The following is a 27,320-nucleotide window of genomic DNA, read 5'->3' on the forward strand; positions in this document are numbered from 1 at the left end:
CGTCTTATTGTTCACATTTGTGCATTCTTGTGGCGTATTTACGAGCCTTTAAATTAGCATCTGAGTAGCATCTCGTTTCCAGAAACTTCGCGTTTCTTTACAGGCAAATGGCGTGTTTATCCATGTCTCATTCCAGTTGCTAAAGTCATGTATGTATGTGGCTAGAGCGCCGTCTTTGATGTAGATACACGCTAAAACGGGAGCAGATGCGAGATTAAGCCTGGTACACTGCTAATCTGGTTAGATCATTGCCGGTGTGTGGGGCGTGCCTGTGGTATTCGCCAGGCCTACACTGCTGATTTGGGCTGTGCCGAGCGCCTAATGACGACAAATTAGGCCCAAGCCTCTGGCGGGCTGCGAGCAAACTAAAACCGAGCCAATTTACATATCATAGCGCGGTACAACAATGCCGTGCCGCGGTTGAGGCAGTTCGGCGGATTTGCAGCTTAGCCTTCCTTGTTCCCTTAGGCAGGATGGCCTTGCGATAATTACATAGATCAAAGAAGCCACCGATAAAACAGCGTATTTTCATGCAATTCGTGGCAAAGCAAAGAACATGGCCACTTTCTAGGGTGGCTGGATGTATATAAGATCTCTGCTCATTACATACCTAACTCTCTGGCGCTAATAGAAACTTGCGCAACATCCAAGTATGGTATGTTCATAGGTATTTAAAGGCAACAGTCATTACGATAACTCGCTGTAACCTTGTATTTTCTTTATTGGCATTGCATAATTCAGCAGCCTGTAACCTGACACGCCTGCGGAATATTATTCAGTTTTGACGCGGCGGGGATTATACGCCAAGTGAGGGGCCGTCGCCAGTCGCCAGACCACCCTCGCAGCGAACGTCAGGGGCCGTTATGACCGACTCATCACTCAACTTTTTCGGCGTTGATTGTCATTTATCGATGGCGCCTGTGCTGTTCGCGGGGCGGCAGTAAAAAGGCGGCTCCGCCCCGTAGCGGTCGGTCGTGACAGGCGGCACCTTTGATGTCGTGTGACACAGTGACGGGCGACGCCCAGCGCCGGCGAAAAAAAAAAAACGGGCATCACTGCCACTGGAGGTAGCCCACTCGCTCTGTTATATGCAGTGCTAAGTTCAGAATATGACGCTACTGATATGTGGAAACAGCGGTGACTTCGTGGATGTGACCGAGTTCTGGATTGCATAATATAAGATAAATATCGAGTGGATATTTCAGCAGGTCTCTATAACACCATTTGGCCGACCTGCATGGATAAACTTGATAGAAATGAATAGGTCTAAATAGGGTTTGACGCGGAACAATATCATGCAGTGTTCATAACTAGAACGATATCCGAAGAAACCGCAAGTTTTTTTCAATTTCATAACAGTCGCTCTGTGTTAAAAAAAAAAACTAGGTACCATCGGAATTAATGTCATTCATGGGGATACGGAGGATTCCGCAACTCCAGTGTGAAGGTAATTGGGAAACCGAGAAACCCCTTAGAATTATCGGCACATTCTGTCTGTCACCATGCCACAATGAAACGAAGTTGTCTGCAAGACTATCGCAACAGGCATCCCAAATAAGTGAATCTTGCTGACGTTGCGGCAACAAATGAATGACTTAGCATCTGAATTGATTAAAATATGCGCATGTATACACATACTCGGCAGGTTCTTACCTTTAAGCTGCCTGACGACCTTCTTTTGGGATCCCCAGTACTGAAAAAGAAAAGCATGTCAGATGAGCTGGAAGGGATTTACCGATTTGGTACGACCGTCACCATGGCACCCGATCAGTCGTCAGTTTTATCAATGAGGTTACATCGGGTGATTAACCTAGAACGCCTAGGGGGGTTGTATCAACCCCCCCCCTGAGGTTTTTTCGAAGTGCACGCTAAACGGCTTGTCGTAGCGGGCTGAAATTTTCAATACCCTCTGGGGCAACCTTTGCGCATCTTTTGCCGAAAAAAATTGATCGGGTCATGTCAGGTCACGGAGTTATGACGTCATAAGAGGTACAGCCTCCGGCCGACAGTTACCAAACGTGTGCGCCGAATCCCTAGGTTTTCTGCCGGTGATACCCACATTGTTTGATGGATCATGATGAAACTTCCCATGCATGTTGGGGCAAGCATTGGCTATCGTGTGGTGCAATAAAATTGACCGGGTCAGGTCAGGTCACGGAGCTATGACGTCACAAGAGGAACAGCGTCCGGTACTATTTTTGAAAAGCGCCCGAACCACTATTTTGCTAATTCTTGTCACCTCAATGGGAATATGCAGCAATATTAGCTTCTATAGGGAGCAAATGGACCTCCCAAATCCAAAAATACAATCAGATTTCAAAAATTTAAATTTTGATTTTTCGAATTTCTGCCGCCGACTGTGACCTTGCCGACTTCCGGCGCTCCCAACGCGCCATTTTTAGAGCTAGGGAAACGAAATACATACCAAACGATAGAGAATTGATCAAGGAACACGATAGTGAAGGTTTCAAGTCGATATCTCCCACCGTTTTGCCGCAATCGCCGCGGAAAGTTGAAAAAGTTTGATTTTTTCGGAAAATTTGACCTTTGACCGGTCATAAGTAGGTCAAATGTTGACCTAGGACCAAAAAATATACCATCAATCGCAAGATCTCGTTGAGAGCAATCCGTTGGTTTTTTCCGCTAAGCTCTACGACCTTCCGTTTCGAAACGCCAGGGGGGTCGTAACAACCCCCCCCCCCCCCTGGTCGTTCGTGTTATGAGAAATGGCCTGGTCGTGCGAGGGTTAAGATATGGGTATTCATTGCAGTGTTTTCCATCTTATCAATGACGATAAGCAGCACTGGCAATGCATTTTTCATCTATCGGATCTGTTGTTGAGCAAAATTCTCGCATTGGTAACAAAGTAATATGATACAGCTCCCTACAAAGTACAAAGGCTCTTGAACAGACGTAGACAAACACATTTGTCTCATCTCGCGTGTCCAATAATTGCCCTGGGTCACATCAGGTCAGTTTCCGGTGGGTTTTCAGTACGGTGTCAGCTCACCCCATGAGGTCATTTTTCGATTGCCTCCTCAGGTCCGGGCCGAGCCAAGTCAGAGGCTGCTTAAAGAATCTTCTTTATGGCCACCGAATCCAGCCATTAGCCATTGCTCGGTCCGAAGCCAATCGAGGTGTACGTCAAAAGCGCAATCAGAAGATAGCCGGGGCCCGAGCCGAACCGGCCAAATTGCTCCAGTATTATCCGGCTTGCCCTATTTAATTGGCGTTCGGGCGCGTTTTTCTCCGCCAGGAGATCGGGTGAAAATTACGGCCATACAGTTTTTACCGGGCGGGTCGGCTGGGCGGCGGGCGGCGGCACTGGCGGGGGCGGGGGCGGGGGCGGCCGCCGGCCGGTCCTGGGTGGTCGCAGGGTGACGCCGCCCGTTCCGCTGCCGCGCTGGCCTGATACGGCTTGGACGCGCGTGACCGGCGGCCAGCCAGGTGTTATGGTCAGTGACGCTGCATCCCATCCCCTCGGCCGAGACGCAGCACTGTGTGGGGTCGCCGGAGCTGGGGCCGCAACCACAACACCCCGTATTATAGGGTATCGGGCATCGGCACTATCAGAGATGTAACGGTAGAGTGAAGACGGAGAGCGTGTGGTTTTCGCCGCTTAGACCATCTCAGTGATGTCTCCGTCTGGCCTAAATACCCAGCGTGCTTCAGCCCATTCTGCATTGGAAGGACATCTTCAGACAATGGCAGAATCGATTAAATGCGCGCACCCCAATCCTTCAGTCAGAGTCGACCTTCGTGGGACAAAAACGTACAAACCAGGCCACGCACGCTCGCTTCATTGTCAGTACCGTAGTGCTGAAAGTGAGTGCGCCGTCTTCATCGCACGCGGAGAGAGTGAGCGTGTGTTCAATGGCCGAGGCCGGGTTGGGCTGTTTGGGCACAGCCACCGAGCTAGCATTAGCTCAAATAACCAGTGCGACCAAGAGCATCAACGGACCAGTTGCTGCAAACTAATTAAATTTACCTACGGAGCTCGGCAAGTGGCGCGTAGGGGCGGGAAGTTAATTTAGCCGTAAGGTGTTCCCCGACTCCTGTAAAATAAATCGCAGCTAAAACTTAACATAGGGTGATTAAACTGCATGCATAATAAAAAATGTCCGAAGATTTCGAATCTGAACTCTTCTTTATTCATACGCAAATCGACAACGAATCGGATAGACACATCAAAGAAATATGCAAATAAGTTTGTAAATTAATTATTTTTCTAATAAAAACGACAATCGAGAACACATCTCGCTGTGTTTTGGGGCGACATATCGTAAATTAAAGCCACGCTGTCTTATGCTTCCAAACGCGGCTTATCCAAGGGAGCAGCGCAGGCATACCGAAATAGCTCGCTGGTCGCGTGGGACTCGAAAACGGGTTTTGCTGGCCGGTTTTATCGCCCGACCATTAGTCAAATCCACGGGCGGCGCCCCGGGCCACGCCGTCTCTCCCTTCACTCCGAATTCCAAATTCGATCAGCATCGATATGCCATTGGCCGTGACGGAGCCTCCAGCTAAGCTCAGAGGCCTCCTTCCTCCCGCTCACATTTCTCCTCTCAAGCAGCTTCCTGCGGGTCCATACCCATTCGTCCAAGTGCAGATTGCGTCACTGGTGCACAGTGCACAGACTTGGTGTGACCACGCCGAGTGGACCACTACACCGAACCAACCCGGGCGGGCGGCCCGAGTCAGGAACGTGACTCAGCCGGTACCGCGCACCGGTCCAGACCGCTTGCCAGCGACACGGACCGGTCCGCACAATGCGCCGCGCTGTGCGCTTCTCGGTCCGTGTCACCTGAGCTGGGCCGCTGACAACACGCGTCTCGCCGAGTGTCGCTTGAGTCGCCCGAGCCAGACAGACCCGCGAGCGTCTATCAATGTGTGTCGCAGAGGTAGGCGTTTAAGTTGATGTAAAGATGACCGCAGCGATGATCGCTACTAAGAGACAACGACAATATAAAGAACAATGATGTGGTTGCATCAACAATATTAACCATGATGACGGGGCTGCATCATGGCTGCGATTAGGACCCATCCGAACAGGTCGGTACACGCGGCTGGCCCGCCGCGCCGTGCAGACGGCACCGCTCGGTCCGTCACGGCAGCAGACAGGCCGTGCTGCTACCCGGCAATCTGACCGCCGCGCCGCCACGACCGACCGTCAGGTATCAAAGCGGTCCAGAGCGCGTCCGGCCGGCGCTGCACTTGACCCATATTTCCTGGTGCGGTGCCGACAGTCGTGGCGGTCGGCTGGTCCGTACTGTGGTCGCGGGGAGGGGGCAGAGGCGACCGATCAGCTGATAAAGCGACGATGATGTGCTCCTAATGTGTCAGGGATATGGTCAGAGCCTTGTATGTGCGGCTGGGCGGGAAAGGGGTGTGTTCAGGCGAGTGGGTGGTGCCAGCAGGTGGCATAGGAGTGGCCGTCTGCGGCAAGGGTAAGCTGCGACCGATGAATCACGAAGTGGTGAAATAAATAGATAAAAGATGTGACGAAATCTACTGTGAATAGAAACGTGAAACGAAATAAATGCCCTAAAATTTAAGCAAACGAAATACGAAAGAAGCAATCCCTTCTTTTCGTGCATGGAACATACCGAGAAAGCAGTTTCGCTCAACTGCACGGTGCATGATAAGAGTTTGCCATGTGAGGACGGCCTCAGACCCACGTTACGGCTCGCATCCCCCCCCCCCCCCCCACCTCAGAGCACCAGATGCACACGGGTGGAGGGGGGGCTTAGCCATACATACCTCGGCGGCAAAAAGTCGGGTCGGTCGACAGGGAAGGGCGGCTAACGCCTATATACGACTAAAGAAGGCCGACAGCTCCCCGTTAAACCTATTATCAATGGAATTTCGAGCATTCCTTAGATGGGTTAAAAGATACTTCAACCAACCATCCTGTACTTTGTCGTATTGGAAGATATGTACCCATTTTGCCATCACCTTATAACTTATATGCTTCTGTCTTAACTTGTCATGCTTCTGCTGTCTAGGTATATTGTTGAAATTAGGTCCTTGCCATAGGCACACGGCTTGAGCAAGGACGTGTAAAATAAGGTTATCATTATAAACTGTTAGATTGACAACAAGGAACCCGTTAAATTTAAATCAAAGGATAAGACATTACAGTCTTGAATATGCTTGAAAGCTGGTTTGAGAGGCATTGTAAGTTGTAACAAATAGTAAGAAAACTGACCCTACTCTCGTGCTTCCTAAAAGTACATTTCGGATTCAAAGAAAAATTGTTTTGAAAAATCTCGTTTGTCTCGTTTGTTTCGAAAAGTTGTTTTCTTTGGAATTCAAAATTTACTTTTAAGATGCATGAGAGAGTTGGGTTAAATTTCTTACCATAATACGATAGGACATGACATTTATGCAGAACACGTCGAGAAATATGCACCTAACATTGTGATTTCAGTAGCGATATCTAGGGATAGTCAGATGTTAAGAACGATAATCGCTATATGTATGTTCGTGACAGACAAAAAGAAACAGGATAAGGTTTCTTGTTTATCTTTACTGATCACTCGTTTCCATCATGCACGCTGTTTAGGGGTTTGCGTTGAGCACACCCATTTGCCTTTTGTTTCGCTGGCACGTGCCATGTCAAGTTCAAATATGTAGAAACGATGGCCAATTAAAATTTGCTCACGTGACGGCAAACGCTACCAAAGAAGCTCTAACGTGATCATAACTGCACCAAGCATCACACGTGGCAATGAAGTTCTCAAAATTAATTTGAGCTACATCTATTTTTAACCTACCCAGTCACGAATTTCAGAAGAGGTATTGTAGCAAAAATGTTATGATTGCCCAAACGCAACATCGTGAGATTATACCCAAAAAATAGAGCATGACATTTGTTAGAAATTCTAATTGGAATGTTCCCAATTTTCAGATGGTCGTTTCGAATAACCAACTACCAAAAAAACAATGATGCAAACGGTTAGTATGCCTATTGCCTAAGGCACTGAAATCATAAAGATAAAGCGAAACGAATCAACAGCGATATGTAAAATATGCTAGTTCGACACTCTCGCCCATGCCAATGCCAAATAACAAGAATTGTTCATCGTTTGTAGAAAAAGAGCCATGAAATTTATTAAATATTAAGTCGAGCATTTTATATCGATCCATGCTTTGTCGTGCCTCGAATGTTTTGGGGACAATTTTTTTTTCCAAATCCAACAATGCAAAGGCTGCACTCATCGGTTGAAATTGCATATCAGACAAAAGAGCTTGAATTCTCTCAAACAAAAAAACATAAATTTACTAGCTTGGTGGCCGACTATTGTGACTTATGAGAAGCGGTAACACCATAATATATAAGCTTAAGGTAAGATCGCGAGCGATTTGATTCCACTAAGTCGCCAAAAAATCAGAAGGTTGACTCATCATGTATGAATTATTAGAAAGGAAAGCACGCTCCCAGTTGTGTGGGTGTTGATATTTTTACCAATCATACCTACTTCAAATGCATGTCACTACAGCATCAGTCGAAAACAAGATCTCATTCTTCGTTCAGTCTTTGATTTCACGAATTAAAAAACTGAGCACTTAAAACCGATGAGCTAATGCTTTATGTCTGATACCCATTTCAAACTGACATCACCTTGCTAGATATGTGCCATTTTAAGGCCATCATGCCAGCTTTTTCTGTGACAAAACGCTGTTTTCCTGCAGGACAGCCTCAATGCTCGCACATTTTATGCTAATGACATCGATAAGTGCAGTGCCGGCGCTGAGTAAAGAGCCATTTTAGCTCCCTAACAGCGATGTCCGCTGGCGGCCCCACCCACCGCCCCCGAATGAGGACTGTGTTGTCGGTTACCCGTGTGGCGTGTCGGGGGACCATAAAGGGCCCAGTTCTCCCGGCGCCGACTGAGCGCAGAACAATGAACCCGCTGGCCGCCGGTTCCGATCGCGATTGATTACGGGCGGAGCGCGGATCCAGAGGCCATTGTGACCGGTTACCGGCGCCGATCCATCAGCCGGCAGGGTCACCGGTCACCGGAGACGGAACCGGGCCGAAACAAATGGCAGGTAGGTCACTCAAGGCTAGCCACACAGGGCGCCAGGGCCGGGTAGAACAGTGTTTTCTATCTTATACCTACGAACGAATTGGTAAAGCATTGTCAACACAGCACTTATTTTCAGCAATATCGATACCGTAAAACATTTCAAGAGACATGTCCTGGTTATGCAAAATACACACGTCCCTTTATACAGTCACTATTCAAAGTCCTGGGTAACATTTCCCAGAACTGTATCCATTGTCCAATCTCCATTGGCCGCCACGGCGCAGGTCGGCGCGGCGGGCGCGACGGAACACCGCTCCTATCCAAATGTATCAGTTTAAACCGTTGTCCGTCAGTATTGAGTGACTCCAGCACTAGCAAACACGTCCCAGAACAGTCGAGAACAGCCTGCATGGCATCGTACGTCCCAGCGCGGGCTCAGCATGGCTCAGCGCGGCTGGGTACCGCACGGCGCTGCGCCGCGTGCGCCGAGATCGTTAGGCCCCGCCTAGCTCGTGGGGGGCGTGAGAAAGGGTCGCGATACAATCTCACGGCGCCGGAACTGATGGTCCTGCCACGACGCCGACGGTAGCAGTCAGTCGACCCGTGTCCTCGGGACAGGCAAAAGGTCATTAGCAGGGACTGGAGCAGAAGGAGAGGGTGATTTCCAATCTGTGTTTGAATCTCAGCATTCCTCCGGATTATTGGAATGTAACTAGACACCCAAGGGCGAAAACTCAATCTTGTTTTCTGGCTCTTCGGAAACAAACATGATAGAAAGGCATGCTGTGTGATCCTAATTCATGGAATGACCAGACAGAGAAAGTCCTTATCATGGCAGGCAATTTGGAGACAGCAAATTGATTACAACTAAAACGTTTTGTATTGTAGTGGACCAGTGGCGGATCCAGGGCGGGGGGGGGGCAAAATGGGCATTTGCCCCCCCCCCCCAAACGGCATGATTTTAACATTACGCCTATGGACGATGCATGGAAAGAATGGATAAATTTTTATGGTTTGCCCCCCCCCCCCCAAACCTCTGAGCTGGATCCGCCTCTGTAGTGGACTAATGAACACCTGAACAGTGAGCAGACAGCTGTGCATTGGTCGAAAACAAAGCTAGTCGACCACAAGAACATGGAATTAAGCACACCGCGAGCTAATGAAGAATCGCTACTGGTCACGACACACGTTCAATCTCCCGCCGGAGCTATATTACACCGTCGCGACCCCAACCGTGACAGGAAAATCACGACTTAATTAGACAGCTTCCACCGATAGAAATTATAGCCTAATTTAACCTGTTGGGGTGTTCCGTTAGCCATTGAATTGTAGCCTGTAAACACTACATTGCATTGGAGCATATTACCACAAACGCTCATTTGATCCATGCGCACAATTTCATCTTCAAGACCACAAGTGTTTGCCACAAGAGGAGTGACTCTTTAGAGCGCAAAAGCATTCAGTGCCTGGCTAAATCCTTTCTATGCCCTTTATAAGAATGTTCCTCAGTGCCCACATGCATGTAGATAAACGCTGAGTAAGCAACTGGAGCTGCACGATGGTCCGCACCCCGCGTTTGTACAGACTTCTGAATTTGGTGATACGACCACGCCTCTTCCTGAACGTGACAGAGCTGTGTGACAGTGCACTGCAGACACCTGGCCAGCTGGCCAGCTGGTCGACCACTCCCTCGGATACCATAATGCGGTAGGACAACAATGTCAGCAGTCCCTTCGATAGCATTACTGACCTCAGCCGAGTCTGACAGCCACAACGTCACCGACAGTGTTACCAGGCGGGCCGATAAAGCTTTACTGACACGGCCCACCCAAACAGCCCTGATTACCGACACGCTCCTCACGACCCAAAACTGACACCGACGCAGCCCAACCAGTGCTCGTATACGGAAGGCCAGGCTTCAGCCGTATGAAAAGACAAACTCGATTAGGCATAAGCTCAGAACAGGTCGTCGCAGTAAGAAGAACCAACTAATGCGATGCAATTTGTTACCGTTGCACGTTTTTGCAGCATTATTTCTTTCTCAGTAAGTTTCGCGTTTCAGGCAGCGTTTTTGTGCGGGGAGGGAAGTTCATGGCTCCGATAGTATGATAATCTCCCTTTGGCGGTGCAAAAGTGCGCTGCTTTCGGTTAGTGGCCTTGCTTTTCACCAACACTTTTGCAGATGTTGTTTCAACTCCCTTCGATAACCACCCTCAATATAGAAAGCACGACTTTAAAAAACGGCTTAGCGCCGTAATTGCCCTATATCTAGCTGCCAAATTCGTCACCAGCTCTTTTCTTCTACCCGGTAGGATTATAGGCGCCCTGATATAGCTACAGGATGATGTCAGTGGTCACCCGAGCGAGTGGGGTGAGCCGACTGCTTGAAGGAGTGGTTTGCGGGTTGGCTGGAGGAGTATCTGGGGGTAACACTCACTGACTATTCAGCTGGTTGGAGGAGTGATTGTTGGATGAGTGACCCCAGCTCAAGCTCAAGCCACAGTGTACTGTGGAGTGTCTGCCTACGTCAATACATACATACATACATACATATACATGCATACATATATCCCTAGAACGCCTAGGGGGGGGGGTTGTATCAACCCCCCCCCCTGAGGTTTTTTCGAAGTGCACGCTAAACGGCTTGTCGTAGCGGGCTGAAATTTTCAATACCCTCTGGGGCAACCTTTGCGCATCTTTTGCCGAAAAAAAATTGATCGGGTCATGTCAGGTCACGGAGTTATGACGTCATAAGAGGTACAGCCTCCGGCCGGATTTTCACAAACTGAGTGCCAACGCCCGAGGTTTCCTGCCGGTGGTACAAACATCGGTTGATGGATCGTGATGAAACTTCCCATGCATGTTGGGGCAAGTATTGGCTATCATATGGTATAAGAAACTTGACCGGGTCAGGTCAGGTCACGGAGCTATGACGTCACAAGGGGAACAGCGTCCGGTACTATTTTTGAAAAGCGCCCGAACCACTATTTTGCTAATTCTTGTCACCTCAATGGGAATATGCAGCAATATTAGCTTCTATAGGGAGCAAATGGACCTCCCAAATCCAAAAATACAATAAGATTTCAAAAATTTAAATTTTGATTTTTCGAATTTCTGCCGCCGACTGTGACCTTGCCAACTTCCGGCGCTCCCAACGCGCCATTTTTAGAGCTAGGGAAACGAAATACATACCAAACGATAGAGAATTGATCAAGAAACACGATAGTGAAGGTTTCAAGTCGATATCTCCCACCGTTTTGCCGCAATCGCCGCCGAAAGCTGAAAAAGTCTATTTTTCCGAAAATTTGACCTTTGACCGGTCAAAAGTAGGTCAAATGTTGACCTAGGACCAAAAAATATACCACCAATCGCGAGATCTCGTTGAGAGCAATCCGTTGGTTTTTTCCGCTAAGCTCTACGACCTTCCGTTTCGAAACGCCAGGGGGGGGGGTCGTAACAACCCCCCCCCCCCCCTGGTCGTTCGTGTTATGAGAAATGGCCTGGTCGTGCGAGGGATATATACAAGTGGGTAGCAGAAGAGTGCATCTCTCATCCGCTGGTCCGCAGTTGGAAAACTGGGAGTTAACACTTGCCGGCTGGTTGGCGGAAGGACGTTTTACACCCGATACCCGCTTTTGGAGTGACTTACCGGCTGGTTGGAGGAGTGGAGGAACCGCAGGCCGAAGTAGGCCGTCTCCAGCAGGTTCAGGTGACGAAACACATTATCCAGCAGCTCCTGGCCGAGCGTCGTGTCCTGAAACAGAACAACAAATGTCAGCAAAAGGTCGGGATCAAAAGAATAATGGGGTAACGCTATCTGTTAAATGTTGGCAAGTTATGCTTAAGTAAAGCGCAATAACCGGACGTGGAGGGAGGCATGAGAAAACAGCGTTAGGAAGTGACTAAATGTCTGAAGCGGTAAAATGTTAGCAGCCGGTGTTCCGTCCGGCCGTTCCGATGTGCCAGAGTGTGGATATTTCCCGTATGTCGACGTTTCCGTATCCGGTCCCCAACTATGAGAAAGTGTATGGCACCTATGTGAGACAGCCCCGCCGGCTCGGTGAGAGCCATCAGCGGTGAGAGTTTCCAGTGTCAGATAGTATCTTTAGCCATCTGCGATCAGTCGATGAGCACGATTTGTGACCCGATGATCTTGTCTGACTGCTCACTCTCCCGTACCTACTACACACCGATCCGGTATCGACCCAATGCCGCAACACCGGGCCGGCTGGTCGCAAGGCAGCGCTGCTACGGCCCGGGCAACATCCCCACAAATCAACCCCCACAAATCTGCAAGTCCGACTGATGGTCGGTTAACTACTTAGCAGCAATCATAGCCGGCCATTCAGCGGTGACTACAGGTGACTGGACCGTGCAGAGCTGCAGGATGAAATCGGTGTCATCCAGCGGGTGGTAAACGGTCCCTCCAGCGCAGTCTCTCGCCTTCCGAGCGCCGTCGCTCGCCGCTGGAGCGCAGTCGTTGACGCTTGGCTGCTGTCTCTCGCCTCTCGGGCGCCGTCTCTCGGTCCTCGATCGCCACTGCTCGCCACTCGAGCTACCTTACTCGGCGCTCGAATGTAGTCTCTCCCGCTCAGCCCGGTCCGATAGCTCCATCAGCTCGCTGTGTGGCCGGCGGTGAGTGCAGATCGCTGACCCGACCGGTTCCGGCGATCTCCGGTCACGAGCCAAGTCCGCAGCTCGGGCAGACCTAATGTGGGGTCCGTGGCCCAGCCCGTGACTCGCTCACGTTATGTCCATACGGTAAACGGAGTCGGTGCAGAAGACATGATATCACGAAACTGGGCCGGGAGAGCCTGAAGCTCTTCTTTGGCGTTTTGAACACCGTCAGTCTATGGATCGCGTAAAGATGTTTTCAATAAACACTTGGAATTGCTTTTCATGAGGCAAACTTTTCATTGTTAATCCTTCTCTTGACTCCTTCCCTGTCTCGCACGCTTGATGTTACTAATTCATTACCCGCGAGCTAAAAGATCCAAAGACCCAAGCGTCTTGAACCCATTGTCCTCCAAGCAGCTCATACGCTCTGCACAGTTTGCAGTGTGCATACTGCCCCCTCCCCCCCCCCCATCACGTCCTGTGCTGTCGTATCCGACAGACATCGCCTGAAGAAGCGACTAACAGTTGGATCTCTACGCAGCTGTAGAACCATTACCGCCCGTCACACGATCAGCCTGTCCGTCTGTCAAACCGCGACGGTTCCCGCGGACGCCGATCGACCGCGCTGCCAAGATGTTCCATCTGAAGTCTGAACATTGTCAGATTTCGCACAATCATGTTACATCCAGGTGGATGTGGGAAAGACGAAAACGTGTAAAATGGAATGAATCGAGAAGACGTTATTTCTCATAACATCTGAACCTGAACCTGGACCTTGTTTTGATTCGTCTCAGCCAGCCCGGCTTCAAATCGTGACAGGAAACGTTATCAAAATTCGCCTTAGTTATGAAGGTGGTGGTGTGATGACTGCAGTGCTGACGAAGGAGCGGAGCTGTAACCGCGGCCGGTGCGCAGCGAGGGCGGTGGGTGAGCGGCCACCATACATCAGCGGCCTGCCGACGCCGCGTGCCGCCCTGTCGGCCGCCGCGAGGGGGCGGCGCCCGGTGAGCTCCATGTCGAATGGCAGGGTCGCCGCAGGAGATTAGCATCTACCTGGCCGGAATTCAGGGTCGGCGCGGCCCCACAGACGGACAAATAACACCCACAGCGCCGGTGCCGAGCCGCACATCGCGGATTGAACGGGCGCCCGGCCAGCAGACAAAGGAGGCGCGTCATTTCAGCTCGGCACTTCAGAGACAGGGCGGCGATTATTTTGGGATCAACTCTGTAGCGGAGCTGCTGGAGCGACCTTCTCAGCCGACCTCGTCGGTCATCCAGGGTCATGGCCCCGCGCGTGATACTAGAAAACATCGTAAATAGATAAATCTGTTTACGTTTCAGGCTCAGTAGCTTTCACCGATCTTTTACAACACGTCTTTCGAGAAGACGGATCGGGGGGAATAATCAAGACGTTTAGCTCCGGATTGGATTGCTCCGTCAGTCACCCGCCGAGATGTTCAGAAATCCCATCAATATCAGAGGCGAGGTCGTATATCCAGGGCACCGCGTGACGTCACACTGGCCGACCTTCCCTCCCTCTTCAGCAAGTGCCCCTCTCCCCACCACCTCACCTGCACAGCGAACTCACGTGAGCGCCGCTCCGCCCCGGGACAGCCGTTTACCAAGAGCCATCGGACGGTAGCAGGTCCAGCTCTCAACAGCCGGCTTTCAGCACCTGGTTTGCATCGACAATCAGATTAGCTGTCTCTACTCTGCCGGCTGGACTGTCCAATGAGCAGTTCCTGGGAACGGCGGGCGCAATTTATGCCCGCCATCGAGGTAGTCTCGATATACAGAGCCGGTTCGGGGTATTCCATTTGAACCTGCACCAATAGAGACAGCACTGGCGCATGACCCTCCTGAGACCAGCGTGGCTTAGTTCGAACCAACGATTAATGGTGTGATCCGGACCTTGCCCTCACACCGGGTCTCTCTCTCTCTCTCTCTCTCTCTCTCTCTCTCTCTCTCTCTCTCTCTCTCTCTCTCTCTCTCTCTCTCTCTCTCTCTCTCTCTCTCTCTCCCTCTCTCTCTCTCTCTCTCTCTCTCCCTCTCTCTCTCTCTCTCTCTCTCTCTCTCTCTCTCTCTCTCTCTCTTTATCTCTCTTATCTCTCTCTCTCTCTCTCTCTCTCTCTCTCTCTCTCTCTCTCTCTCTCTCTCCGACTCTCTCTCTCTCTCTCTCTCTCTCTCTCTCTCTCTCTCTCTCTCTCTCTCTCTCTCTCTCTCTCTGCCTCTCTCCCTTGAGGCACCTAAGCTGCTCGCCATTTTGACAGCCGAGGTAGCCGCCCTGACGCCCTGGGTGAGACACGTGGGTGCCGCCCTCCCCATCGGCAGAGCTCCTCTGTCCCGACCCGCCTCCTCTCATCTCTCCATCTGTGTGCCATGCTGATGTCGGCGGGAGGCGCATCTATCCAGCAGGGTCACTGCCGGAGGCCGCGCGCGCCGGGTCAGCCAGCTAGATGGGGTCAGCAGGTCGTGGACACCATAGCGTCCCGCCGAGATCAGCACGTAGCCCGTATGGAGGAGACGGCTGGCGTGGGTACGGGCGATTAGACAGCCCGCTGCCCGGCCGACCGCCATGGAAATGGTCCGACGTAAGTACCGACCGTGTCTGCAATGTCAGTGAACTCGGATAATGCGCAGCGAGAGAGATGAGCTTGCTGAAAAGCGCCACTGATTAGCAGCTTTGCTGCCGAAATCAAGGCGCTTTTTACAACTGAAAGGAATCGCTTTATTGGTTTTATCAGCCATAATTCTGATATGTATATTTTTGTATAAATGTATACACGAATAAATGTTATTTCATAAATGTTTAAATGTTGTCCAGTGTTCGCTCTGAGGTGGCGACGGCGGCATGGCGGCATGGCGCGGCGGCGGCAGCCGGGTGGCAGTGGCAGAGGCGGCGGTGGCGGCGGAGGCTGGCAGAGTCCAGAGGTCGACCCACCTGCGGCGGAACCGTTATCGCTTCTCTGCGCTCCACTCAGGCGGACAGAGCTGCCCAGTGCTGCAGCCGTCACCCGTGCCCTCTCCTCGCCTTCCTCCCTCCCTAAACCTTCTCTGCCCTTAACTAGAGGTGGCAAAAGATGAAAATTTTGGGAACCAGACTCGAACCAGACCCGGCTGGATATTTCTGGAACCAGTCGGACCCGGTCTTAGTTGGAATCGGAACCAGTTGGACCCGTTCCCCAAAAGTCAATTAATACAAACTACTTGTAGGTATCATTAGTTGCATCATGTAAAACAGCCTATTTCCCACTGGGAATACTCATGAGCTACTGTGTGCAAAGAAACAATCACTTCATTCACTTCATATTTTGCAATAATGTGTAGTGCGCAAGATGTATAGTTATGGTAGGACCCGGTTGGACCTGTCAGAAAATTTCCAGGAACCGGTCTGGACCGATATGGGTCCAGGCTGGTTCTTTGGACCGGGTCCTCGGGTCCACATTTTGCCACCTCTACCCTTAACTCCTCTCCTCCCCTCTCCTCTCCTCTCCTCTCCTCTCCTCTCCTCTCCCAAACCTCTTATCTCTCTCACCTCCCTTACCTCCCCTCCCCTCTCTTCCCCTCTCTCCTCCCCACCGCTTCTGGAGATGGCATCTCCCTCTGGCATCTCCCACCTCCTCTCCGAGTTGCGCTTGCGCAGCACGAGTGTCGATCAGACCATCTTACGGCGTGAGCAGAGACGCCCGTTGCTGCTACCGCGCTGCTATAAATGCCGCCGGTATTCGCCAAGGGCAGACCAGCGGGCCAGGCCGACCTGCATGAGGGTAGGGGCGTGCAATGCGCGTGGAGGCAGCGTTGGCACGCACCCTGCAGGGGAGGCGTGCGGCATGCACCCTGCGGAAGGGAAGCAGAACGAGCTGCCGGGAATGTGGGCCGTTCTGCGGGTTGTTCTTTTGGTCTGTCTGTGGGCCATCCGTAGCCAATGTGTGGTCACGTCATGACCAATACTCGTCCACCGCCCCCGGGCGACACAGCCGATCCAAGACGCGTGCTCCCTGCTGGACAAGTGCGCCAAATTGGCCGCCCCGCACCAGTAATTGTCCAAACGGGAAGCACCTGTTTCGGCTTCTGGATGGCCTTTGTCCGCTCGCGGCCACGGCCCCGGGGCGGCTAATGCGTGCTGACGGCACGGCGGCGCTGTTTTTCACGCGTCTGATGACAAAATGATACGCGCTCCTGTGTGGGAGCCAGAGGCCATGTTCAGCCGCGCGTGCTGTTAGCGGTGCCGGGGCCGGCTCGTGCGCTCCAGTCGGTCGGCCGGCACAAGGCCAGCTAATTAAATCCGACGCCTGACCCCGCTCCGTATGCCTAATTTGTTTGGCTGCCGTTGTTTGTCCGCCGCCGCGGATGAATTCGCCGAGTGGCTGAGGTCGCCGGGAAGGGTTCTCGGCCGACTGACGACTGTGAATAAACCACTGCAGCAATGCGCACGCGGCAGGTGAACGAGATCGAGCGAGATCGGTATCGACTAATGGCTCACGCCTCACAGGTGTAATCGAACCTGGCCGCCCGCCTCCGCCCGCTGACTGCCGACAGCCCCCGAGCATCCACTAGGGGGAGATGGAATGCTCCGATCTCTGACAGACCCACAGCCGGCGGCCGGCCGGCCGCGTGCCGAGTGGGCCGGGTCATTTCCCAACAGCGCTATCCTGTCCGATCAGTGTTTGCGTTCGCCCACGCGCAGCTCCGGTGAAGGCTGGGAGAAAGTACGGAGGGCGCCGAGTCCAGAGCCGCTGCTGTCCGGTGTCCCGGTCCACTCTGTGCCATCCGCCCCCGCTCCGGCCACGCTCCTGTCCGCCCCGCCCGCACCCGTCTCCGACAGACTTTATGACGAATCCTCGGTGAGTTTGATCTCATCAGGCCATCGCGACCGCCCCTGCCTGCGCCCGGCCGGGCAGCCCCGGCGGCCGGGCGCTCAGCCTCCACACGCGTCCCTGGAATCTTCTCTGCAGCGCCGTGATAAATTGCCGCAGATTATGCGGGGAATAACAGGGTCGGCGCGCCGGAGGCAGCGCCTCACATGTTTATAGATGGTGGCCGGCGGCGCGGCGGGCGGCCGGGTGCCGAGCGCCGGCGGGCCGCCGACGCCATGGGTTATCTCAGCGCCCCGCCGCCCATCCCAGATTCCTAACGATCGCCGCTGGTATGCCCCAAAATCACCTTCTTGCCCTTGTTCTTCGTACCCTTTGGATCCTCCCGCGCCCTAAGGTAACCGCTTTGGGTGTCTGAGACGAATCCGCCATCACATTAAATTCACATCTCGCATTCCGCACCTGTCCCAGAGCGCGTGTTTGGAGCGTGCGTGCCACGCGCGTGAGGCATGGAGATATGCCACCGCCGCTACGCCGCAGATGCGGCGCCTGACGCGCGTGTCTTCCCGATACGGCCTGTGTGGTAATCGCGAGATGAGTGACGCAAACACACGCCATCTCTCCCATGACATGTGTCGCCACGGAGTCACGGGGCGCAGTCGGCTGACAAATGTCGCTACGGTGCCGTGTTGGACAGCCGTGGATGAGGTGGTAATGGGATGGGTAGCAGGAGGCTCTGCAATCTGCCTACCAAGGCCAAAGGACTGGCATGAGAGATGGGGTGAAACAAGGCGGCCAGACGGGTGGCAGGTGCGTTGACAGGTGCGTTGTGAGGGTAACATGTAAACAGGCAACGAGCTTCAGCATGCTCTGACAAACCAACAGGTAAGCCTGAAGTCTGGGTCACGAGAGATATGCAAAAGTGGGAGAAGAGCGCAGACCACAAGAAAAGGGAAAATAGAATTTGCAATGGTAACAGGTAATTACAGGCAGAAGGCGCCGTAGGTAATGAGAGGCCCGCGCGGAGGAAGGTCGCTCTCCACCCGATCACGATCGGAAAGGGAGGGAGGGAGCGTGGTCTCCGGCGTCGCGCCGTCCGCCGTGACTGTGCACCGCCGAGAGAGCTGACCGGCGAGCGTGACGACTGATTTCCGACAGAACACGACAGTGCGCGGCCGATTGGGGAGATTTGTTACACCCGCCGAAACCGGTTACCGGGCTGATACCAATAAATACCGACTCGGACTGGTTGAGCCCCGCTGAGGTCGGCTGAGCGCCTGTTAATTTGGCTCAGCTCCGCCTTAGCTCCACTCGACTGGGTTCAATAATTTGCCCCGTTCAGCTCCGCGGAGCGCGCGGTCTGCGCCTCTGCTCTCCGGCGCCGGCCGTTGGCTCGCGGCCCGCGCGGCCGGCCGGACGGCTCGCCAGGGCCATGACCGGCGGCCGGCTGGCCCGAGGCGCTCCGTATCCACGGACAAATTACACATCTCCCGGCACCGGAGCGCCGGCGGAGCGGCCGCGCGTCGGCGCTGCATGCAACCGCGGCCATAACCGAGATTAAAACGCCCCTGCAGCCGGCACTCTGGCCGCCCGGCACACGAAGGGCCCGCTGCCGCCGCCGTCGGCCGATCAAAGTCAATCGGCCAAACGACCGGCCGGCGCGCCACGCTGACACTGGCCGCTGAGGTGTGGCCGAATTTGTCAACCTGAAACGAGCCGAAGCGCGGCCGGACGAGGCGGGCGGTCGCGGCTCAAGTCGCTAATGGGCGCTCACGTCCGGTCGGCCGGGGATGTCGCATCACTGGGACTGAGAGAGCGACCGATCGGCCCATCGCCAGCCCGCCCGGCTCGGCGGCGACAGAGTGCCGTACAAATGGGCGGCCGCCGCGCCGGGGGGCGGAGGTCCCGTCGAGGCGATACCTGTCCCTCCCTCCCCCTCCCTCCCTCCCCTCAGAGGGAGGGCACTCGCCGCTGACACATTCCAGTTCAGCGGGTCGCGGGATATACGGCCTCCCGGTGCTGTAAACCTGCCAATGGCCGGGGTGACGCCGGCCGTACACAAAGGCTAATAAAACGGCCGGCCGGTGCGGCGCACGGGCCACCGCCCGCCCGCTCGCCGCCCGCCCGCCCGATCGCTGCCCGCCGCCCGCCGCCGACCGCCCGCCCGCCGCCTCTAGCCGTTCGCGCAGCTAATGGCTGCCCACAGCCACCGCCGAGTCTCCGCACCCGGAAAAATAGAGCGATCAGGCGGCGCCGGCGGCGATATAGACGCGGAGATGATGCCCTCAGGGCAGGTCAGCCTGAACCCGACGCACCCCTGAGATGACCGGCACCGGCCGAAAGTCCGGCGCCGCCCCGCGCCGGCCGCAGGGCACACCGAGGATGGTGAGGGAGGGAGGGAGAGAGAGAGAGAGAGAGAGAGAGAGAGAGAGAGAGAGAGAGAGAGAGAGAGAGAGAGAGAGAGAGAGAGAGAGAGAGAGAGAGAGAGAGAGAGAGGAGGGGAGGACTGGAGATCACTGGTACAGAGAGACGGGATTCACACAGCGATGTGCAAGTAAGTACGGCGAACCGCTAATGTGCCACCAGTCGCGACCACTCTGTTATTTCCGTAATTGAGCGCTGATGAGACGGTTCTTTGCAGTCGTCCATCACAGAAGATGAGGTGGTTCTTTGTAGCTATCATACACATGCCGAGAATGGGCAGTCATGAGGCGAGCCGGCCACCTGTCGCACCTGTGAGGATGGTGCTTTGGTCGCCGCAGCGGTCTCTCGCTAGTGTTTTGTTCCCAGACGCAGTCTCCACTGGTTTGACGCTAGCGGTGGCTTCTGCCGTGTGAATTGGACGGGAAGCGAGCAGTCTGCCGCCGCGCCCGCATTCCTATGCCAACATTTTCCTTGGTAGTCGCCCCTATATGCCGGCTTGCTCAAAAGAGGACCGTTAGCTCTCGTCGTCAACCATTGAGCAGTCACTGATTCGGTGGTATTTTGAAGCAGGCGGTCCGGGTCCGTCGCGTCATGAAGCTGTTTGGTGATTGTGGCTCGGGCAGCGGTCTCTGAGTTAATGACGCCGCGCGGACAGTCATCTGGGAACAGGCGTGACCGCCAATTTACAGCCTATTGACGCTTCGTATGTGTCAGATGCGGTATGTGTGCCACAGGGGACGGCAACAGCGAACCATCCAGCAGCCCAGCGTGGGCAAACATCATCACCGCAGCACACTATACCATTGGAACTTGTAAATCGTAAAAAACTGAGTTGGAAGCTCTACCTGAGTGCTCCATATACAATAAAAAACATTTTGATTAAGTTGAAACGGCGGTGTCAGCCCTACTCTCATCTGGTCGAGATGGAGCGGCCGCAGCAGTTGCAGCTTCTAGACCCGCTATACCGCACCTGTCGCGAGGGTGGTCGGCAGCTAACGAAATTGGCCAGCAGTCAACGAGGTCGTTTCCCAGTGGACCGGCCATAAAAGCGAGTCGTACCCTCTGGAACACCGGTCACGGACTCCCCATGGCCCTTTTTGGCAGTCATTAGACGCAAAAATGTGTGCGGCTGAGACAACGACTAATTATGTCTCACCTTGGCATGTCCAGCACGAGACACGCAACGCGAAACAAGCTTATAATACCGGGAACTGCTGATTGGTGGAAATATAACGCCGCGTGCGAGGGATTGTCGTAAACGTTAATTGAATCAGAAATGTCATGTATAGTTGAACACTTCAGTAACAAGTGTAACTACTGAACTTTTCCTCTAAATCAGTGCGATTGTTGATGACAAATGTAGAGACATGGTCTGTACGATGCACAGTGTGGCCGAACACCAGTTTAGCGCGAATTTAATCCCAGCGCCGCTCGGATCCACTGAAAATGGTTCTCTGGTTCCAAAACTGACACTTACCTTTCGCCGGACTTATTGGTTTTCAAAATACGCGCCGGTCGAAGGGGGGGGGGGTACGACCCCCGTCGCTGTTTCGCCCCTGATGGAGCTAGAGCCCCGCGGAAAAAAAAAACGAGCGTGTACGCCGTTACGAGACGCAGCGACTGGTATCCGATTTTAAGGTCTCAGGCCAACCTGTGACCTCTGAGGTCAGGTCAAGTGACCCAGGCGCGGATTCGTTTTTTATTAATAACTTCGCGAAAAAATGCCGCAGAGCCGCAATTTTGGTATCATCATGTTCGCCTCACTCAGGCGCGTCGAATGGTATACTTTTTGTTCGGCTGAAGTTAACTTAAGGTGTTGACCTTGGGTCAAGGTCAGGTCAGAATCCTCCAGATCACGAAGTTGGTTGAAGGAGGTCATGTCGCGTATCATTCGATTCGGCAAGTCTTCCTGAGTCCATTGGTGGCTTTCTCGACTCGCTAGCTCAATTTAATCGGGAGTTATTGACGAAAAACTCTTATTACCCTAGTGACGTCATAAATGACGTCACGTAAGACCAACAATGCATAAGTGAAGCATCGGACCTTGCAAGGAGTGCATGAAATCACGATTTCGTGTGCTTGAGATAGTTTATTAGGCTGGAGCCTATCCGGCCGCGCCGCCCCCGACCTTGGTCAGGTCACATAGGGCGGCCGACTAGACATGTTCAAAGCTGAGTTGACGGCAAATAGGCAAAAACTGGCAGCTGAAACTTGCTCGCTTATGTTCAGAAAGGTGCGATGAGTTCAGCCATGCCCTATTCGTCATATCCATTTTTATCCATTTTGACATTTTTCAACTTCTTTATTAAATACTATCGTGAGAACGATGCACATGCAGGGCTCTTGTTGTAACTCATTAAACTCAAAAACCATGCATTGAAAAGCTACAATGATAGCAGAAACAGCTTCATCATGAATTGTGCTATCCAGTGATATGCTATTTTCTCATATATCTTCTCGAAACTTCCGTAAAATTTACGTTGAAAACTGGACATATTTATCAGTACCATAGCCCGATTTTAGGAACCGGAGCGTGGGTCTACTTTCGGCAGGGATATAAGTCCTCAAATGGTAAAGTGGCTTAAAAATAAGGTTCTATCCGATAACTTCAGACAATTTCCTACCCACTGATAGGTATAAATAACAGTTTATCGAAAGTCGGGTTTTTGATTAAATTCGCGCTAATCTGGTATTCGGCAAGACCGTGCGATGGTCTGCGAGCGGAGGAGATAGGCAGATGTATAATGTATATGATAACTATGTAGGCAATCTAATAGGTACAAATGCCCTTGTCCAGTACCTACTTCAAGTTACGGTCACATGGTGTTACATGGTGGCTGTTATTTGAGAAAATTGCACAGCTCTAACTTACCTGTATCTCCTGTATGAGCTCCTGATCGTCCAGTAGGATTATTTTGCAGTGATAGGTGTTATTTTTGGCTCCGAAACACTTCATGGCTGGGCCCGAAGCCGCCGAGGCTTGGGCAGCTCAGCTCCGGCTGGCTCACGAGCTGGTCACTGCTCTGTCGTGGAGCTGTGTGAGCTGCGGAGCTCAGCGGCTCTGTCGGGTGAGGGGCGATCACAGTCCCCTTCAGACCATTCGTGCTATGACGGGCACCTGAGGAAGGCAGAAACAGATACTGGTTACAGTGGAAAATAAAAACACCAGCCCATCGTATATTTCAGCAACCGAAACACTTTCGAAAAACGCCTACAAAGGCTGGTAGGTCAGTAACACGAAATGAGCCCGGTTGTTGACTGTGTTGTCAGCATCAAAGCTATTCAACAGGGAGCATCTCGTATGTGCAGCGATGGCAGGCTACCAGTGACTGCTTTCACTAGTCAGATAATGTAACTTTGAAGTCAGCAATCATCAACAATATGAAGTGTCAAGTCTGTGGCATCAAGCCTTCATTCAGACGTCACATCGGGCAGTCTTCTGTCATCAGCGATATACTCAGACACGAATCACCACACCTGTCAGCCAGCTGCCTGTCAGCTGCCTGCCCCAGTTCAGCTCACGCTGTCGCCTGTCATGCCGTCGCTGTTCTACAGATCTATATCGACTGGGACGTGCATCCGGGATTATAAAAGCAGTGTTCGGCTCCGATCTATCGATCATGTAGCTCACCGTTACTTAGCTCTCTGAACCTCCAAGCGTGATTTTTTTAGCATAGCGTTCTGTTTGAGAGAACATGGTGGAAAGTTTTGAAAGGTTATCAGTCGTTGGGAAAAGTATAAAAATACTCATAATCCAAGCGTAAAAGTGCAGATAAAACACAACAGATGCAAATTTCAGTGTAGCACGAATTCCTTTCAGACATTCACATTAAATCCGACACAGTGAAAGGCGCGCCCAAACAGCCCCCTGCTGTCTCACCTGGCAGACTAACTTTCGTCGGTGCATGTTATCAACATTTGAAGCAGAGGAACGCTTCGGAATTTTCCCTGGGATGATCCCATGGGGACCTGCTGGAGGACGGAATAAACGGGCACATATCAGCACTATTTGCTCATATTCCGCTGCTCATACGATGCAGCTTTATCGAATTAACGAAAAAAGTATATAATTGGTATCTAGCAACCATCTAATTGGAGCATCCTTAAGTTTGGGGGTTCGCCTCAAAGCTAGCTTGCCGCCAGCACTGCCCGTTCTCTGCCAGTTAACTGCTAGTTCAAGTCCACCGAACTCCAGTCTGCCCGTGGCCAGCCAGTGCAGTGGTCGGCCGAAACAAAGCCGATACGCCGCAGCCTAGCCAGTGTTTATGGTGCGGCCCCTGTTAATATGGTAATGGCCAAAAGGTTGGAGAACCCATTTGAAGGCGGCGGCTCGCTGCGCCGCCTCCGACCAAGCCGGGCCCCACTACCGACCCGAGTTTTTGTCGATCGCTCCGTTCGTTATGTACACCTTGGGGGCTGTCGGCCGGCCGGCCGCCGCGGTCCGGGAACCCTCTGCGCCGCTGTTAGCCGCTGCGGGGTTGTTTTTGTCAGTCTAGTGTCATTGGCGAAAGCAAGAGCGCGAAATTCCGCGTGCTAAACGCCCCGGAACACGAGACAACAATGCGGGACGCGTGCGAGCTCTTGAGAGGGCACTGCTCTGTGTTGAATGAACACTGCCGCTTTGTCTGTCGATGGTGTCGAGTGTGTAAAGAGCTCGACGGTAAGAGTAGTCGGACTGGCTCATGAATTCGTGAGAATGGGACCACACATGTGTCGTAACACAGCGGATTGTGTAAACACGGCGCGCTGATTTCTCATTTCACTCGCTGTTTTTTGCGGCTCCCATCGACGACAGGCAGCTCCGGTGAGACTCGAGCGAGTTTACACAGAGCAGAGTGGAGTCTCTCCCCGCAGACTTCACCAGCCACACAGAGTTCCGGTCAGAGGTCAACGATCCTCCGCTAAGACAAATGTGTCTGCATACACCGCTAGTCCTCGGATGGTCGTTTGGATCGGCGGGGAGGATGGCTGTGGATGAGATCGGGTCGAGACCGTGACCGGGTCAGCGGGTAACGTTTTTAGATCAATGATCAGGTCGTAATCAAACTCAGGAATGGGGCGCGTGTAATGCGAATCAAAGCTTACGGGTTCATAATATTTATACGCGGCGCTGTAATAACACGGAGAGCTTGATAACGGAGAGCTATAATAACACGGAGAGCTTGCTGCTCATCATCAGGATAAAGATATGCCTGGCTGAGGCGAACCATACGGGAGTCGTGAGCATGTCATGAAGATAACTCAGGCCAGACACGGGTCATTCCCATCCCAGGTCAGACACCACTGATCATCGTCGATCAGACAAAGGTCGCGTTGTCTGACCTCCAGGTCGTCAGAGGTCAGCGGCGTCAGGTTCGGCAGAGGTCAGCCGCACCACACTCCGCAGAGGCCAGACCCGACGGCGCACGGCGGCAGCTCTGTGCCCGCTCGGGTCCAGAACCGACCGCGCTCATGCATGACCGGCGGTCGAGCGGCGTGCTCCCGGTATCGGTGGCCGGGGTCCCGGACGGTCACCACACCTGTTCTGGGCCGGCCTTGATGTGTGTGGGAACCGCCCGCCTCCCACAATGCCGACACCGGAAGGCGACTCAGCCGCACGAGGTCCGTCCGGTAGGCAGTATGGGGGCGGTGGAGCGTCAAACCGCCAACCCCGGGTGACGGGGCGGGGCTGAGGAGCCGGTGACGCGGACCAGGGGGCGGGGACGGTGTCACAGGAAACGGACAGCTAAAAAACGGACGGACGGGCGGCCGCGACAAGTGACGCACGGGGGCAGATGGAGGGCGAGGACGAGCCAGTGTCTCAGGGACCACTGGGGCCCGTCTCCGTGGATAAAATAGCTCGGAGGAGCACCACCGACCAGCGCTGTGCGCTATAAAGGATGCTTCCTGCCGGCGGCGGGCCGGGCCGGTAGGATCGCCGATCGCGTGCAGACCGCCCTCCCGGAGCGGCGGCCTGCACGACGGCCACACGACGATACCATCGGCCCGGAATCACACCTGCACCCAATGTGGCACCGGCGCGGCGCCGCCGCCGACACCGATGACGGCCGCGAAAACATAATCCCCGGCTATAGAATGGTCGAGTGTAAAAATGGGGGCGGATACGTGGAAACATTCCGCGTATTTTTCGTGATTCGTGAGAAAATGTATGAATTAGGTGAGGTTTACGGACGGGGAATAAAAACGGTCTACCTTCCTCGCGAGCAGTGTTGACGTCAGCCGAATCGCTGGATGACGTGATTTCGTCCGACTTACTTGACTGTCGCCGAGTCTGGTTGGCGGACCAGCTCCGATGGAATGTGATGGTTCGTGCACTCAAAACCGGCGGCGACGGCGGCAAAGTCAGCGTCGCGCGGTCCAGCACACCCCACCCTCCGCTCGCGGCACCAGCGCACGACTGGAATAGCACGGTACCGCCGCCCGCCGCTCGCCGCCCGCCGCTCCAGTCACGATCAGACGGCGGACTGTCCGGCCCCACAGTAGCGACATCCAGCGGCAGCAGAGTACACTGCAGCTTATGAGCTCTGAGTGCAGGCGACGCGGTAGTCGGTGTGCGGAGACTACAACGGTGGAATGCGTCGGTCAGCATTTGTGAACACCTAGGGTAGACCGGGGCAAGTCGCCCCGCCGAGGTAAAACGCCTCACCGATGTTTCTCGGAGCTGGCAGAGTTCTGGGGAAACATCCTCTCTTCTATAAAACGTGCACTACATGATCATTATATGAGCAGACCAGTGGCGGATCCAGGGGGGGGGGGGCTGCGGGGGCTGGCAGCCCCCACCCAAGGAAAACTGGCGCCACTGCGCAATTTTCAATTCGCAACTCATCGGAGTGCCACATACTAGGACTAGGATGCAAAAATCAGTCGAATAACGTCGTTTCAGTACGCTCCGCACCGATATTTCCAATCGTGTGGTGTCACTGTACATACTGATCCTGGGCGCCTCTTGTCAGGGCCACTGGGCGCCAATATTTCAGCGCCAATACGATGCGACTATGGCGCCCATCCGGGGCGTGGCGCCCAATTATGACCTGCAGCCCCTCCCCAGTGAAAATCCTGGATCCGCCACTGGAGCAGACTGGAAAGAAATTGTGATGACTCTTTCGGGAGATATAGCCAAAAATGTGTTTTTTGAGTGATTTTTATGTTTTGTTGTCAGATTATGCATCATAGCGTTCCTTTATGGTCCATATCAGGTTAACGACTTTTATGTATTTTGAACAACTGTTATCTAACGCTTATCATGCCGGGTTGGTTCGTGTTAAATTATGTCTTGCTGGAGTGCAAAGCTTTGTTCTCTGATCGAACTACGTGATGGGGTAAAACGCCCCAGTAGGTCACGGGGCAAAATGCCCCATGGGGCGTTTTACCTCATGTGTTGTTCGGGCTACCCACTTTCTAATGTTCGGTAGCTGGCGAACAGTAAGTTTCT

At 53.2% G+C, this 27,320-nt stretch overlaps 1 long non-coding RNA gene across 1 annotated transcript; it reads right to left on the reverse strand.

Moving 5' to 3' along the window:
• Positions 1-11,682: 11,682 nt before the first annotated feature.
• On the reverse strand, positions 11,683-26,303 carry LOC122373742. The gene is made up of 3 exons (XR_006255099.1): positions 26,144-26,303; positions 22,761-23,006; positions 11,683-11,787 (listed from the first exon to the last, which is right to left on the reverse strand). It is a non-coding gene; the product is annotated as an uncharacterized LOC122373742 (long non-coding RNA).
• Positions 26,304-27,320: the final 1,017 nt, after the last annotated feature.

This window comes from Amphibalanus amphitrite, unplaced genomic scaffold (genome assembly GCF_019059575.1).
Source record: "Amphibalanus amphitrite isolate SeventyFive unplaced genomic scaffold, NRLGWU_Aamphi_draft 001544F_arrow, whole genome shotgun sequence".
In the NCBI taxonomy this organism is placed as follows: domain Eukaryota; kingdom Metazoa; phylum Arthropoda; class Thecostraca; order Balanomorpha; family Balanidae; genus Amphibalanus; species Amphibalanus amphitrite.